Source organism: Terrapene carolina, unplaced genomic scaffold, assembly GCF_002925995.2.
Source record: "Terrapene carolina triunguis isolate 2854851 unplaced genomic scaffold, T_m_triunguis-2.0 Scaffold69, whole genome shotgun sequence".
In the NCBI taxonomy this organism is placed as follows: domain Eukaryota; kingdom Metazoa; phylum Chordata; order Testudines; family Emydidae; genus Terrapene; species Terrapene triunguis.
In genome coordinates this window covers 17,382,204-17,399,865 of record NW_020664420.1, presented here as the reverse complement: position 1 = coordinate 17,399,865, position 17,662 = coordinate 17,382,204, and the positions used below count along the sequence as shown (strand labels likewise).

At 40.3% G+C, this 17,662-nt stretch overlaps 1 protein-coding gene across 1 annotated transcript in view; it reads right to left on the bottom strand.

Moving 5' to 3' along the window:
- RAI14 (retinoic acid induced 14) overlaps positions 1-17,662 on the bottom strand; it is a 53,007-nt gene that overhangs the window by 27,246 nt on the left and 8,099 nt on the right. The window lies entirely within an intron of this gene.

Here is a 17,662-nt window from a genome sequence, read left to right as displayed (position 1 = left end):
AGAAAATGACTCTGCATACCAAGTTGATGAGTAATTTGGACAGTAATTTGCTTTCAGATAGCTGTGTACATTTCTCAGGACCACAAGTTGTGGTGTAAAACCCAAATCCAAAGGACAAAGGCGGTTCAAACTAATCCCAAACCACTACAAGTGAGAGATATGGAGGCAGCTTAGCACGCATGCTAGCAATTGTAAAGAAACCAAAACTCCAAGTAGCTTTTTGGGAGGGTCTTCTAAAAGTTTGATTGCTATCAATACTACCAACCTCATCTGATGAAAACAACAGATTTCTAAGATCAAAAAGGCAATTTAACATCTCATCATGTCTCCTCCCACCCCCCAAATATCAACTACTGTATTTAAGGCTTGGTCTACACTTACCCCCCAATTCGAACTAAGGTACGCAACTTCAGCTACGTGAATAACGTAGCTGAAGTTCGAAGTACCTTAGTTCGAACTTACCTCGGTCCACACGCGGCAGGCAGGCTCCCCCGTCGACGCCGCGGTACTCCTCTCGTATAGCTGGAGTACCGCAGTCGACGGCGATCACTTCCTGGTTCGACTTATCGCGTCCAGACAAGACATGATAAGTCGAACCCAGAACTTCGATTCCCAGCCGCCGAACTAGCGGCTGGGTGTAGACATACCCTAAGAGTTTACATTTTGGATAGTAGTTTTAATATTTAAAGGAAGCCAGCATCAAAGAGTTGCTTCCAAATGGGCATCAGCCCACTAAACAAGATCTGTACAGAACCCCACTGGATCCTGGTCAACAACTAGGACTCCTAAGCAACACAGTAATACAAATAATAAAGGAAATGTGAGATAAGTGACAACAATTCTGCAGAGGTTTCTGGCAGAGGACATCTGAACAGCAACACTATACTCCACTAAACTGCATGTACCATAGCAGCTATGCAGACGAAGGGTATATAAATATTGTATAAAAGGTTCTACTGAGAAGTTAATGAAGGGCAACAATTGGTGGGTGATAATGATCTAGACTGGAAGTGGTTTATGCTACGGTTTTGTCTGTGGTTAAATTCAGTGCTCATTTACCAACCCTTCTTTCCTTAAACCATGGCTCTGACCTACATTGGTGGTCTTGTCTTTACTCTGCAGCTTGAGTGCTCGGATTGCTACTAATAAAAACTCAATCACTTCACTGTCCTCTCATCATAAGCATATTTCGCAAGTTCTTTGGGGCAGGACCTTTTTCTTTCATGTGTGTACAGCACCTAGCTCACTGGGTCCCCACCCAGTCCCAGATTAGGGTCTATGGCAGTGGTTCTCACACTTTTGTATTGGTGACCCCTTTCACGCAGCAAGCCTCTGAGTGCGACCCCCCCCTTATAAATTAACATATTTTTATATTTTTAAACACCATTATAAATGCTGGAGGCAAAGCCGGGTTTGGGATAGAGGCTGACAACTCATGACCCCCCATGTAATAACCTTGCGACCCCCTTAGGGGTCCTGACCCCCAGTTTGAGAACCCCTGCTCTATGGGCACCAGCATAACATATACAATATACTAATTGGAACTAATTTGCAGCCTTTAAAAAAAAAATCTCAATAGAGATGAAAGGACCAAAAACCAAGAGTGCTGATGACTTTAGCAGAACACTTAAGCTTAGGCTGAGAGCGCTCAGCAGCTTGCAGAACTGAGTCCTAGATCACCCCACCAGACCAGCACTGCCGATCACTGTGGCAGAAGCTTGGAGTGCACTGCTCTGGCTTTAAACTGTTCTTGGGATACACAGAAATATCCTGCACATTCATCATGGTGCCCACCACGGCCATAAATAACAAACTAAACATTTAAAGCCTTTCTGTAAATATACTAAAGAACATCAGAAGAATGTCTGGCTGGAGGGTGATATATATTTATATATTAAAATCAGAAACAAGACTCATGTACTAAGTGACCAATAAACAGAATCTTATAAACAAGATTTTTCCAGAAGAAAATATTTCTCAGTGTTCTTGGAAAAATGATTGGAGGAGGGAAGTTACTTGACTGATAAAAATCCAACACCTCTAATTTAGCTAGTACAACATTTCTCCAATATTGAATCAGAATCAAACACATTTGTGTAGATATACAATTAGATCATAGCTACCCAAGATTAGAATTTGCGTGAAGGACACACTCTGCTTCTTTACATTTGGACACTATTTGTCAGAATCATAAACACTTGCATAGTAATAACTTGGCTAAATCAGTGACATTATGATTTACAGCCAGATTCTGTTTGAATAGGGGGCTGTGCCAAATGTAACAAAAATACCCAAGTGCATAATAAAAAGTTTTGCTGTATTTAGATAAAAACAGACTGCAGAGAAAGAATCAATAAGTGAGAGAGGGAGAAAGCAATCCCTTTCAGGCTGCGGAACGCACCCCGGTGTCTAAAAGCAACACTTCACTGGTGCAAATGACTGACACAGCACACTACCACATGCCATCACGTACATGAATACCAAGGATCTTGCATTCAGTAAATGAATCAAGTCGTCTTCTCATTTTGTAAGTTTAAGGGAAGATGATGTATCAAACTTATGGAAAAGTCATTCCAAAGAAATTGAGAAGGGGAGAGGGAAGAACGTGCACAAATAATCTGCATGTGTAAGAACAAACCCACAAAGGATATGAAGTGAATATTATCAAAGCTAAGAGAATAATGCATAGTGAATAATTTGACAGGTTTTACCTGTTTGCTAGTTTTTTGTCAGCAGCTTATGTTTCTTTATGATTATAGTTATTTGAAAATATTTGCTGACTGCCTATAAGTAATTCTTAGTTTGTATCAGAGGGGTAGCCGTGTTAGTCTGGATCTGTAAAAAGCAACAGAGAGTCCTGTGGCACCTTTAAGACTAACAGATGTATTGGAGCATAAGCTTTCGTGGGTGAATGCCCACTTCGTCGGACGCTCCAATACATCTGTTAGTCTTAAAGGTGCCACAGGACTCTGTTGCTTTTTACAGATCCAGACTAACACGGCTACCCCTCTGATACTTGACACCATGCTAGGCACTGCATTTAGCTGTATGGAATGGAAATCTATCAACCATCCGACGAAGTGGGCATTCACCCACGAAAGCTTATGCTCCAATACATCTGTTAGTCTTAAAGGTGCCACAGGACTCTTAGTTTGTAGTTGACTCAGATAGTTAATATTTTCAAATTTGAGCCATCGTTCAGGTTTCTGGTACAAATCTTCACATTTACATGTTTTAAGTTTGCATTGTGAATATTCTAGTAGTTGAGAAAATTTTACTCTTTCCAAAAGCATTCCTGCTTGCAAACTTATTTGCTGAAATATTAGTGGGAATTGATCAAGGAGTCAAACACAGGCAAAGCAAATTCAACTATTCAAACACATATTTGTGGGAAAATACTTTGGGTATTCACTCTGATCACAGCACTCCTCCATATGGGAACTCTGGTATCTTTATCTACACTGAAGTTTTCAGATACTTTAAATCTGAAGTGCCAAAAGAAATTCCCATAGGATAATTTTTTAATATTGTTACATTCTGTGGCATTATATGGCGAACATATGCAGCTTTTCAGCAAAGAACAACATTTAAACTACAAATTAAAAAAAGGACCCAAGAGTCAGAAGGAAAGGAAGTTGCTGAATTTGCCACAATTTTTCATTCCTCACTGAAGAGGTCAGTGTGGCTTTGTATACTTACCGATCCCTTTAAGAACCTCAAGCAAGAGGGCAGTTTCTCCAGATGTGTCTAGATCTAGAACTGCTTTTTCAATTCCAGGTGGAGATTTTACAATCTTATTATTTATGTAGTGTGTTACAGATTGTGCCGAAAAAGCTAGGGCCTAGATTTTCAGGTGTGACTAGTGATTTTGCTTTAGTGTTTGGGTACGTAACTTGAGACACTTTGATTGGGCCAGGTTTTCACAAAATGCTGGGCACTCATCCTCTAGAAGTCTTTCAAGGTATCTCAGCTTGGACTCCCAACAATCAGGGCTACCAAAAGCCTAGTCACTTTTGAACATTTAGGCCATAACCTCTGGCAAGTCCAGCTTATAGTCAACATGTGACGACTGAGGTACGGCACAGCTTGGGTGCAAGAAGATGCACAGGTGTTATTGGGAAGGACACAGGAAGACTATGCAAAAAAATAAAATGGAATTTAAAAAGAAGAGTGGACATATGTGGTGGAAGCCTACTGTAAGCCTATGGGGCTGTGTGAAAGACTACATGAAGCAGACCACGTAAGGAAAAAATAAAATACAGAAAAGTATACAGAGGCACAGGATGTAATCAAAGCAAAAATGTAAGGGGGAGGGGCACACCTGGTCAGTACCATAAGAGGAGAGGATGAGGAGCTTTAACTTAATGTTGAAGGAGACAGTGACCAGTGAGTTCAATCTTATTTGACTGAGGATGGATAGAGACTCCTGACATCGTCCAACTGAGGCAAGCCAAGTCAATAAGTCATGTTTAAGGCAGAACAATTCTGCCCAAAAAGAATAATTCTGCTGGCTTAGCAATATACTCTGGTTTAAAATGAAAATTACAGGCTTTTCTGAATAGTGGATACTTTTCATAGAACCATAGAAGATTAGGGTTGGAAGAGACCTCAGGAGGTCATCTAGTCCAACCCCCTGCTGAAAGCAGGACCAATACCAACTAAATCAGGGGTAGGCAACCTATGGCATGCGTGCCAAAGGCGGCACGTGAGCTGATTTTCAGTTGCACTCACACTGCCCACGTCCTGGCTACCAGTCCGGGGTACTCTGCATTTTAATTTAAATTTTAAATGAAGCTTCTTAAACATTTTAAAAACCTTATTTACTTTACATACAACAATAGTTTAGCTATATATTATAGACTTATAGAAAGAGACCTTCTAAAAACGTTAAAATGTATTACTGGCACACGAAACCTTAAATTAGAGTGAATAAATGAAGACTCGGCAGACCACTTCTGAAAGGTTGCTGACCCCTGAACTAAATCATCCCAGCCAGGGCTTTGTCAAGCCGGGCCTTAAAAACCTCTAAGGATGGAGATTCCTCCACCTTCCTAGGTAACCCATTCCCAGTGCTTCACCGCCCTCTTAGTGAAATAGTGTTTCCTAATATCCAACCTAGACCTCCCCCACTGCAACTTGAGACCATTGCTCCTTGTTCTGTCATCTGCCACCATTGAGAACAGCCAAGCTCTTTCCTCCTTCAGGTAGTTGAAGGCTGCTATCAAATCCCCCCTCACTCTTCTCTTCTGCAGACTAAACAAGCCCAGTTCCCTCAGCCTCTCCTCATAAGTCATGTGTCCCTGCCCCCTGATCATATTCGTTGCCCTCCGCTGGACTCTCCAATTTGTCCACATCCCTTCTGGGGGAGGAGGGGGGGGAGGAAGGGGGAGAACTGAACGCAATACTCCAGATGTGGCCTCACCAGTGCCGAATAGAGGAGAATAATCACTTCCCTCAATCTGCTGGCAATGCTTCTATTAATGCAGCCCAATGTGTTGTTAGCCTTCTTGGCAACAAGGGCACACTGCTGACTCATATCCAGCTTCTCATCCACTGTAATCTTAGTGCTGTCAAGCAAGAGGGAAGGTTCCCAAGTATAGAAATAAGCAGAGGGGCTGTACAGATTTTATTTGCTACAGAATAATTCTTTACAGGCTGTCAAGTATCAGGGGGTAGCCATGTTAGTCTGTATCTACAAAAACAACAAGGAGTCTGGTGGCATCTTAAAGACTAACAGATTTATTTGGGCATAAGCTTTCGTGGGTAAAAACCTCACTTCTTCAGACCTCACTTTACAGGCTGCATACACTTTACGGGGGGGGAAGAAGTTGATTAACTCTGCTCCCAGCCTTCCCACCTCAGCACAGGAGCAGTGACCTCACAAGGGGAAGATGAAGACAGATGCTCCCTATTGAACATAGGAAAAATCATCTAATCATTTGGAATCCATCCTGCAGGGGAGGATAAACACCTAATGGTTTGTGCTTCTACCATTCGGATTACAAATTACACACCCGAGTGTGATGGGTTGGATCACAGAAACCTCCTTGGGAGCTGCCAACCGATGTGCCAAGACTACTTCTATTCCTGTTTTCCCTGCCAGCTCAGGACTCCAGCACCCTGTCTTGCTGAGCCAGACACTCCCGTCTGCTCCAACAAAGACCCAGGGTCTGAATTACTTGCCCCAAAGCTGCAGGTTTACTTGAAAACAGCTCACAGAAGTGTGCTTATCCTTAGCACTCAGATGCCCAACTCCCAATGGGGTCTAAACCCAAATAAATCCGTTTTACCCTGTATAAAGCTTATGCAGGGAAAACTCAAATTGTTCACCCTCTATAACACTGATAGAGAGATATGCACAGTTGTTTGCTCCCCCAGGTATTAATACATACTCTGAGTTATTTAATAAGTAAAAAGTGATTTTATTAAATACAGAAAGTAGGACTTAAGTGATTCCAAGCAGTAACAGACAGAACAAAGTCAGTTACCAAGCAAAATAACATAAAATGCGCAAATCTATGTCTAATCAAACTAAATACAGATAATCTCACCCTTAGAGATGTTTCAGTAAGTTTTTTCCTCAGACTGGACACCTTCCAGGCTTGGGCACAATTCTTTCCCCTGGTACAGCTCTTGTTCCAGCTTAGGTGGTAGCTAGGGGATTCTTCATGATGGCTCTTCTCTCCCTCTTTGTTCTGTTCCACCCCTTTATATATCTTTTGCATAAGGCGGGAACCCTTTGTCCCTCTGGGTTTCCACCCTCCCTCACTGGAAAAGCACCAGGTTAAAGATGGATTCCAGTTCAAGTGACATGATCACATGTCACTGCAAGACTTCATTACCCACTTGACAGCACACACATATACAGGAAAACTCACAGGTAAAACACAGCCATCTGCAGACAATGGTCCTGGTTAATGGGAGTCATCAAGATTCCAAACCACCATTAATGGCCCACGCTTTGCATAATTACAATAGGCCCTCAGAGTTATATTTTAAATTTCTAGTTTTAGATACAAGAGAGGTACATTTATACAAATAGGATGATCACACTCAGTAGATTATAAGCTTTGTAATGATCCCTTACAAGCGACCTTTTGCATGAAGCATATCCCAGTTACATTATATTCACTTATTATCATATTTTTATAAAACCATATAGACTGCACAACGTCACACCGAGATTAAGTCAAAATGATATCCTTAAAAGAAATGCAAAGCGTGACTATTATGAAAGCCCAGAGAGCAATGCACAGCAAAATTCATGCAGATTCTTAATAAAGCAGAGAGCAACTGCACTACCATAACATTGGATGAAAATTCAGCTCAATATAATTAACTGTGAATCAATGACACACACTCAAACAATAACTAAAATGTGTGTATAGAAGAAAATGGCCACCTACATTTGGCATCCCTGAGCAAGTTCTAGACAGAAGAATTGCTATAGATATCAGGTGGCAACAGGCAGTAATGGAAATTCCATTTTCTAAAACATCAAAAGTTGACTGATTTTTATCCTTTTGGTCATAGAATCAGAATAGTTTGATCGAACAGGTCTCTTTCTAAAACAGTCCATCCCCCATGTTGGTAGAGAGAAAAGTAAGAGATCAGATATTAAAGCTGATTCTAGAGTTGATCTCTGTAAGAGATCAAGAACAAGTGATAACAGAAGTTCTTATCCAAGTGCCAGAAAGCATAACACTTATTAATGTTTGTACAGTACATGTAAGAGCACTGTCATTTCTATTACATAGCCCTTATACAGTGCTTTTCATCAGAGGATGTCTAAGAACTTTACCAAAAGGTAGGAGAGTTGAATTAATGCGAGTTTACAGGTTGAGAGAGAAGCACTTGACCAAGCAAGTCAGTGGCCGTGCTGGTAAAGGAACACAATCTCAGTCCCCTGCTTAAATACTTACAATGCCACCTCATAGTAAGTGAATCTTGCTTTGAAAATGCGTTTAAAACAAGTTTGTGGTTCACACGTGCAATAAAATGACATATGAACAGAATGGAACTGGTATAACAAATATTAGGTCTTAATCTGAGACACAGTAACCTTCAAAACACAAACTGAATCAGAAAAATGCAGACTTGTGTGTGGGAGAACGAGGTGATAAGGGGGCTGGTTCAGGCAAGTATTGTCTTATCAGCTGTATTGTAAATTTAGCCTCAAAGCTAAAAATGGTAATTTTCTAGATCATCACCACCAACCTCCTCACAATGTGTTCTAGCTATTTGGTAAAAGCTCAGTTCTGCAGCTGCTCCACTTACAGAGCAGTTAAGATTTGACAAAGAACTCTACTAAAGTATGTGTCTTCAGGGTATTTGTACTCCTTGTGGTACAAAGGGTGCTCAGAGAGCAGGGCTCCCAAGAGAACTGCAAAGCAGATGTATTTTGGTAGAATTAGTATTCTCTGCAGAGGAGAATTCCCCCATAGCTTGAAAGTGGCATGGGATGACATTTTGCAAAACTCAAAGTGCTTGAGAACATTCTGGAATTGTGGATGACAAATGACTAATGAGCTAGTCAATATAGTATCATGGCATGCAAGGACCAGAGTGTGCCAACTGGGCAAACTGCACCATTGTTCTCAGTCATTTTCTTCCAAGTGCTCAGAAACAGAGGTGACATGGGAGGCAGGGTCATGTACCCCCCCAGATTTGCTTCTTGGCTTGGACTGAGCATGCTCAATAACACTGCTGAAGCCAGCTCTGCCCCCCCACTATTGGCAGACGCAGGTTGTCTCTGCTCAGAAAAATAAATTAAATGCGATCTTGCTTGAAGTACACTGCGAACTCACTTAGACTTATTGTCAAGGTTTATTTTGAGTAAAAACATCTCTGCCCAAAGCAGAACATTTTTTCTTTTATTCCTAATGTATACATCAAATCTTTGTTGACTTTCAAAAAGCATGACTTGCCTGCCAGCAACTTGATTTACAATTTCCTGACAGACAAATACCTTCACACAAACAAACACGACTGTTAAAATAAAGATACAGCACTGCTTGGAGCCTCTGTGGTCGTGATAAAGATATAGAAATGAAATGTTCCCCAGTCCTGTACCAGTCCAGACTGAGTAGTTACCTGCCAGCGTATCCAGTCAGGATAAAACCCCCACCTGAAATCTTTTAGCACCCTGCACTCCTTATTCAACTGCTTCTCCAGCTTGTTCACTGCATTGGGCTGAACTTTTGTATATTTCAGTGGCATCATAGGATCTAAAAAACCCCATAAACCCCAAAACCTTCCATGAACCTATTATCCCTCTTCCTTCCTTCTACCAAATTCTAGCTCAGTTGAAGTCTTATAACTTCTGTTTCAATGACAGGACCAAAAATAATCAAACAAGTATTGTTTTAGTTCCCATCTGAATCTTGTTTGTGTTTCAGTGTAGAAGTGTTGCGGTATAACAACATTTTAGAGACCTGGCCATGGTTACCCCATCAACACGAGAAAGGACTAGGAAACTAGGAATGCACTTGGGGCCGTATACTCGGCATGTGAGAATAAGTGCCTGGAATCAATCCACAGCGAGTCCAATCCAGACCTCCTTCCTTGACAAGAAGTGTGCCGGCCAATAATTACACTGAGTCAATGAAGACTTTTAAAAACAAATGGTTTTGGGGAATATTTTTATGGGTTGGCATTTATTTCATACATTCAGACTCATGGACTTTAAGGTCAGAAGGGGTCATCACGATTATTTAGTCTGACTTCCTTTACACTGCAGGCCACAGAACTTTACCCACCCACTCCTGTCATAGACCGCTAGCCTCTGGCTGAGTTACTGAAGTCCTCAAATCATGGTTTAAAATAGGGCTGTCAAGCAATTAAAAAAATTAATTGCGATTAAACACACGATTAAAAAATTAATCGCTTGATTAGTCGCGCTGTTAAACAATAATAGAATACCATTTATTTAAATATTTTAGGATGTTTTCTACATTTTCAAATATATTGATTTCAATTACAACACAAAATACAAAGTGTACAGTGCTCACGGAAAGTGCTCACTTTATATTTATTTTTTATTACAAATATTTGCACTGTAAAAATGATAAACAAAAGAAATAGTATTTTTCAATTCACCTCATACAAGTACTGAAGTGCTCTTTATCATGGAAGTGCAACTTACAAATGTAGTTTTTTTGTTACATAACTGCACTCAAAAACAAAACAACGTAAAAAAGCCTACAAGTCCACTCGCTCCTACTTCTTGTTCAACTAGTCGCTAAAACAAGTTTGTTTACATTTATGGGAGATAACGCTGCCTGCTTCTTGTTTACAATGTCACCTGAAAGTGAGAACAGGCATTTGCATGACACTGTTATAACTGGCATTGCAAGGTATTTACATGCCAGATACGCTAAAGATTCATGTGTCCCTTGATGCTTCAACCACCATTCTGTGTTGTAACTGAAATCGATATATTTGAAAATGTAGAAAAACATCCAAAAATATTTAATAAATTTCAATTGGTATTCTATTGTTTAACAGTGTGATTAATCACAATTAATTTTTTTAAATCAATATTATTTTTTTTGAGTTAATCGTGTGAGTTAACTGCGATTAATTGATAGCCCTAGTTAAAGACTTCGAGTTACAAAGAATTCACCATTTACACTATTTTAAACCAGCAAGTGACCTGTGCACCATGCTGCAGAGGAAGGCAAAAAAAAAAAAAAAAAAAAAACCCAAAAAAAAAAAACCCAGGGTCTCAGCCAATCTGACCCAGGGGGAAATTCCTTCCTGACCCCACATATGGCGATCAGTTAGACCTTGAGCATGTAGGCAAGACTCACCAGCCAGGCACCTGGGAAAGAATTCTCTTTAGTAACTCAGAGCCCTCCCCAGCTAGTGTTCCATCACCAGCCTTCCCCCCCTCCCCCAAGTATACAAAGTACCCTAAACAAAGGGTGTTTGACACATCTTGATTCTAATCCAGACATGTGGTGGACAAAACCACTGGCAACTTTCATGGTGATGGGGGGCAGGGGGCAACACACACCACACACGAATGGAGAAAGAACGAGGAGTACTTGTGGCATCTTAGAGACTAACACATTTATTTGGGCATAAGCTTTCGTGGGCTAAAACCCACTTCATCAGATGCATGCAGTGGAAAATACAGTAGGAAGATATATATAAACAGAGAACATGAACATATGTATTCAAGGGACACCATCATAGGACCTGGAAGCGGATGGGTCATTACACAAAGTAAAAACTATTTCCCCATGCTAATTTTTCCCCTACTGTTACTCACACCTTCTTGTCAACTGTTGGAAATGAGCCATCCTGATTATCACTACAAAAGTTTTTTTTCTCCTGCTGATAATAGCCCACCTTAATTGAATAGTCTCCTTTTAGATGGTATGGCAAAACCCATTTTTTCATGTTTTCTGGGTGTATATATATCTTCCTACTGTATTTTCCACTGCATGCATCCGATTAAGTGGGTATTAGCCCACGAAAGCTTAAGCCCAAATAAATTTGTTAGTCTCTAAGGTGACAAGTACTCCTCGTTCTTTTTGCTGATACGGACTAACATGGCTACCACGCAGAAACTTGTCAGAATGAAGAACTACTTCTTCCTTCCCTTATTGAGGCACATGAACCCTTTCAATGGCACATGCTTTTGTAAAGTCTCTTACAAGAAGGAAGGATTTATTTATACTTTTCAGGCTGTGGAGCACTGCAATCTACTGTGTAAACTGAATTTCAATAACAAGAGAATTTTGAATCAATGCTATTTCAGAAATCAATACACCTGATCAAAATCCTGAAGGCACCTAGGTTAAAAAAAAGTTACTTGATAGGCAAAGCTTACTTAATATACTAACAAGCTTCTCAGGCCTTGTCTACACTACCAAGTTTTGTCGCCAAAAACAGCAAGAGTGTACACGCTATAATGGGACTTTTGTTGCAAAAAACGCCCAGTTTTAGTGACAAAAAACTTCCACCCCTATGAGAGACTTTTGTCTTTTCCCCTCCCTTTATTGTCGAAAAAGAGCCAGTGTAGACACTGCTGATTGTTTTGTTGACAGAACTGGCTTCCGCCAATATCCCACAATGCCTGCCCTGATTGCTGCCCTGCAGACATGTGCCCCTCCCCTTTCAAAGCTCTGGGAAGTATCTGTGTGCTGCTCCTTTTGGGGAACAAACAAACAAAGAGCAAATCATTGGAATGCTCCTGTTCTGCCCGGCACTAGGAACACAGCAGCAGGCAGACTGCTATTGCAGGGGGAGGGGGACAGACTGCTGTGCTGCTTTGCCATTTCTCAGCAGGGAGAGCTCACAGAGCTACTCATGATGCTGCTCTCGGCAGCTGAGAGGGCTGTGGGAGAACTCGCGCAGTGATCAGCTCTTCCTTCCCACAACACTGCACTGCGGGATACATATCCACGATGCATTGCTCACACTGTCAATGATGGTGTCCCCAAAGTGGACATGATCTGTCGACAGAGGGAGCAAGTGTGGACACCCTTTGGCGATTTTTGTTTTGTCGACTTTTGGGTGTCGACATAAGTTTTGTCAACAAAACTTGGTAGTGTAGACAAGCCCTTACTGTATCCTTACTTAAATGATGCAACTTCCCAAACAAAAATATTCTCTAAGAGCTTGGTATCCGATACCTTTAGCAAACTGTTGAATTCCACATGCACGTTGTTTGCCTCACATCACTTAACATACACGTTGGGCAAACCAGCCTTGTTTCTGTTTTGCTAAGTCTAGAAACTAAAAATTAAAAACTGGAAGTTTCAGTTGATTTCACTGAACCTTCCTTTGAGTGCATGTCTAGAGCATCAGCACCTCTGAGAAGATGTGCACCTTAAAAAATAATCAGTTATTCAACTGCTGAATAAATTCTGCCATGTTTAGTCTTTCTGGAATCCTTCCTGTCAGCATCACACATTCCCAGGCCAGTGACCAGTCACTTTCAATTACACCATTTACTGGGAAAATCCTGCATCTTTATTAATAGACTCGCTTCCGATCCGTAATATTCTAAATACTGCAATCATATATGACTTGCTAGTCTATTAGTGCAAAACAAATTAAAATACACGAGACACACATACTCACCACTCCCCTCCCAAAATTGCTCCCCTACGGACAAACTCCAACAAACATGCACTTCCCTCACTACAGATGTGCCAGTGTTAAAATAATCTCAGTTAAAGGGAGAGCAGGAGGGGACACAACGTGAGGTCAGAACACAGGTTCATTAACATTCTGTTTTGCAAACTGAAGTCAATTTAGCTGCTGAATAGAACCTACATATGGCATTGTATATATTTATTACAGCGAAGGCCATAATTTCACACTGTGGTCACTGCACCTCTTCTCAAGAGTGCATTTGATAAATGTGGCCTTTTCAGAAAGAGCAGGCACTCCATAATGGGCACAACACACACACAACAGAGCAAAGACTAGCTTCTGAAGAACAGTTAAGGAATATTTGTTAAGATAGGGGATGGTTTATTTTCTGGGCCTCAGATTTGGCTTCTCAAACACCTCTATAAATTGATGGATGAGTATCTCATGAATTTTAAATATTTATTGTAAAAAGCATTCCATCACTGATGTTAATAAATGAAATTAAACACAGTGTTTGTTCTCCGCTTCCTTTACCGGCTGTACTGCAGCAGCTGTAAATATTTACAAAATAAAAGAGGATTACAAGAGCTATGCTGACTTCAGTGATGTTAGCACACAGCTATTCTGTCACTTAATAGATAAGCTGAAGCTGTGAAGAGAAAGCAGTTATGTTAGCTTCAACTCTGTAACTTGTCCCTCCCTCTGTAACGAGGAACAGCGAGGGTGATGGAGGACTTTTGTCAAACAAAAGCAGACACCACTTACAATCAGAACAGCTGCCAATTATTTTTCCCTCCAAGTGTCACAGGAGAGTAAAAGTAAGGGCTTGTCGACACTTACAATGTTACAGCTGCACTCAGGCAGCTGCACCACTCCAGTGCTTCAGTGAAGACATTACCTATGCCATTGGGAGAGCTTCTCCTGTCGGCATAGGTAATCCACCCCTCTGAGAGGCAGTAGAAGCCCTGCTGTTGACATAGTGCAGGAGTTATGCCAACCTAAGTGTGTTGTAGCTGTACGAACATAAAATGCTTGTGCAGACCAAGCCTAAGCTTCTAAATAGTTAGAAACCAATGTCTGGTTTTTTTTCATTGTCTTTAATGATGTGAGTTTTTAGGGTGGGATTTTCAATGGGGCTTATGGGAAAAGGGGGCTCAGTCTCATGAAATTTCAATATAATGCTTAACTTGACTTGCTTTCTGCCACCCTTAACCGTATCTAGAGCATATGCCAGTGCAGGACAGCCTCAGAAGCGTACAAGATGCCAGGTAGTTAGCAGGAGTACAAAACAAATATTCACGTAGTTCAGGACTAGAGTTTATTCTCAGGGCAAACCTTCATACAGTTTTGCAATAATATCTACAAAAACTCTCAAACCCAATTCAAAATTGCCCTCAATTCTCAAAGCAAGAAGTCAGCATCCATCCAGGACTCAGTGAGCTGCCCCATGAACTGTTTTTTCTAGAGGTCAAGCACAGCCTCCAGTGATGCCCCTGACCTTAGTATGTAAAACTCTCTTCATGCCAGTGAAAGCCCTACACACCTTTTCAACAACAGTAAACAATCTGGAATGACTCTCAGAATTCTGTTGGTTTATACTGTCTCCCACCTGTGCCTTGTGCATGAAAAATCTTGTTTCAATCACATCAAGATACACGAGATTAATAAAGGAGAGCCTGCTGAAGGGCTCTCTTCTTAATGGGAGAGAGGTGATGGTGTCAGACAGTGCAGAAGCTGGTAGGCTGTAGACTCCTGATCTTAGCCCTCAATTTCAGCAAAAATATCCTCCCAGCTGCTGTTCAGAGGTTTTGGGGATCCCAGAAGCCTTATTTTTCTCTCAACTTGTTATCCAACAATCCCATTTTTACATGAAGTTTTCTTTGGCAGGACTTGTTGCCACATTACTGTTGACTCCCACTGCAAGTCTGAGATTGGAGAACTTCCTATACATTTATTATTACTGTAAGACCAAGAGATCAGATTTGTTGATGAATTGAAATTTTGTGGCAGATTATCCTTTTAAAGTCATGTGATTGCGATCACTGCCAATAGTGACTGAGAATCTCCTGGAGGCTAGTATCAGGGCTCAGAACAGAAGAGGCACTCTTTAGGGAGTTAAAAGGCTGCAGTTTTGAAATGCTGGTTTTGTTCTTTGGCATTACAAGAATTGGAAGGGGGACAAAATTCAAGAAACCTGAGGGTGAACCATCTTAAAAATGTTTAGGACCCTAGTACAGGATGTTGCATTCCTGCTCACCTTTACGCCAAACTGAATACTCTTCCTTCTGATTGTGCTTTTTCAGAGACATTAATTACATATATATAGCTCAGGAGACAGGTATTTAGCTTTTGAAGTACTCAATACTCCTAGCACAGGGATTTTCAAACTGTAGTGCATAATCTCGATGTTCCATCCTCTGATTTCACAACCATTTTTAAAGAAGGCAGTAAGTCAACCAATAAAGTTTGGAAACCGCTGTCCTAACATATGGGTTCTCAAAGTAGGAATCACAACCCTCATGGTGGTCATGAACAGGTCCAGGACGTCGCAACCATCCTCCCCTTGTTTATGGCTAAACAGAAGGAAGTCCTGAGATTACAACAAGGGAATCCCAAACCATTCTATTGTAACATGGGGTCATGGAAAAGGGTGAGAACTGGGTAGAAAATTAATCTAAAATATTTATTTTATTGTGTGAAAATCTAACATGACTGATAAGAATTGCATCTGGTGCTAGCAGAATTGAAAAGACAGGGGTGTCCTTATTTGAGTTTTAGTAAGTTGGCATCCCAAGAACATGTGTTCTTATATTGTAGCTCAAAGAACAGTACATGTTTAAAATTTACTGGGTTTTTAAACTTTAAATGCATCAGACTTAAAGCAATAGCTTAGAACTATCTGTAAACATTTTTAAAAATTGCATAATACCAATACTTGCTATTTACAGAGGAAATAGCCCTAAAAAAGCATGGGTAAAATTATACAGCATAACTCTAATTTTCCAGACTACTGCATAAAAAGTTTGGTTGCTTTAGTTCAGTCTTAATATAAATGTATTGTCCTATTTCCCAATAACTGCATTATTTAGATTGTAAGATTTAAATCACCTCTTACCAAAGACAACACATTATCCTACCCTTCAGAGAGGAAGAGGAATGGAATTGGGTGGTATGCAAGCAAAAATAGACAGTTTAGAGCTCATACTTCTTTTCAATTAAGATTTTGCCATTGCCGCTGAAGAAAAAATAACTGTGAGGAAGCTAGCATAAAGCATTTAGAGAAATACAAGCCAGGTAAATAAGCAGTCACCAGTTCTGTCTACTGCCTGGAGACTATTTTTGAAGGTTTACGACTCGCTAAAATAAAGACTACTGCATGTTGCTCCCTTTTATGTGTCTGTTAGTGCCCTAGATTAGAGCAGTAAGCAAGGAGCACCCAGTTGGCATAATCAAAATCTGCAAGCACAGTATATTTGGCTGCATAAGCCTTTGGAAACATTTTAAACAACAGTGACCTATTAGAATGGCATTGCTTTATATAAAACTACATAGGCTGCCTGAAGCTGAATGTTACCCATCTGATCCTTGGCCCATAGGGTCAGGGGTGGCTCAACTGTTAAATTGGAACAAGGTTTAGAAAGACATGCACCTCAGAAGACCATGATAATTACTATCTAACTGATAATAAAGTGGAACAGATTATAAAAAAGCTGTTAATTATATGATCCAGGAGTGGAAAAAACAAGTACTGTATAAATAAAACAGGCAGCCTAGTATTATTTATTATTGTGACCTTCAGAACATTCCACGTAATCTACAGGGTGCAATGTGCATGGAAGGGACTTGTGCAGTGGGAGTCTCTCAATGCTCAGATCTAGTCAGATAAAGTTAAGCGTTAGTCCTTAAAAATTGCATTATAAACACCCACCCACACCCACACCCACCCCCCAAAAAATAAAATAGAAAGCTGAGAAAAATACGTTCTAGGATTTCCGGTCTTCAAAAGTGGCCACCACTCTTAAGTTTTAGAAATTGATGTTTAACATACAAAAGTTTTCCCCTCTTAAATGAATTTTTTAGATGCCGTCTTGTTTTTGACACAATTTTTTACATTCATATTACACAGATTATGAGTTATGAAAGGACACAAGAAGATTAAAATACCATTTGCTGAAAATTACTTGATAAAACTTAGTTAACTGATGCAGTCAATATACAGGAAGTGAAGAAAAAGGTATGCTCCTTTAAAATTTAAATCTGTTATAATATCCTATTGAAAGAAAAACAGTTTTAGGATTTCCCCTCGCATGTCACAAGTACTAGCTAGATAACCTGTACAAATACATTTGATTCTAAGTCATCATCCATTTACCTAAACTGGTTTTCACTGCAACAGTCTTTTCCCCCCTCAAACAGAAAATATTATGGCTATAGCACCTTCCGTCTATATTCAAGCTTCCCATTAGATAGTAAAGAACAGTCTCAATAAGAAAAGTTTTTTCCCCCAAAATAACAGGGCCACTTGATTTTTTTAAATTCTCATGTCCCTCAA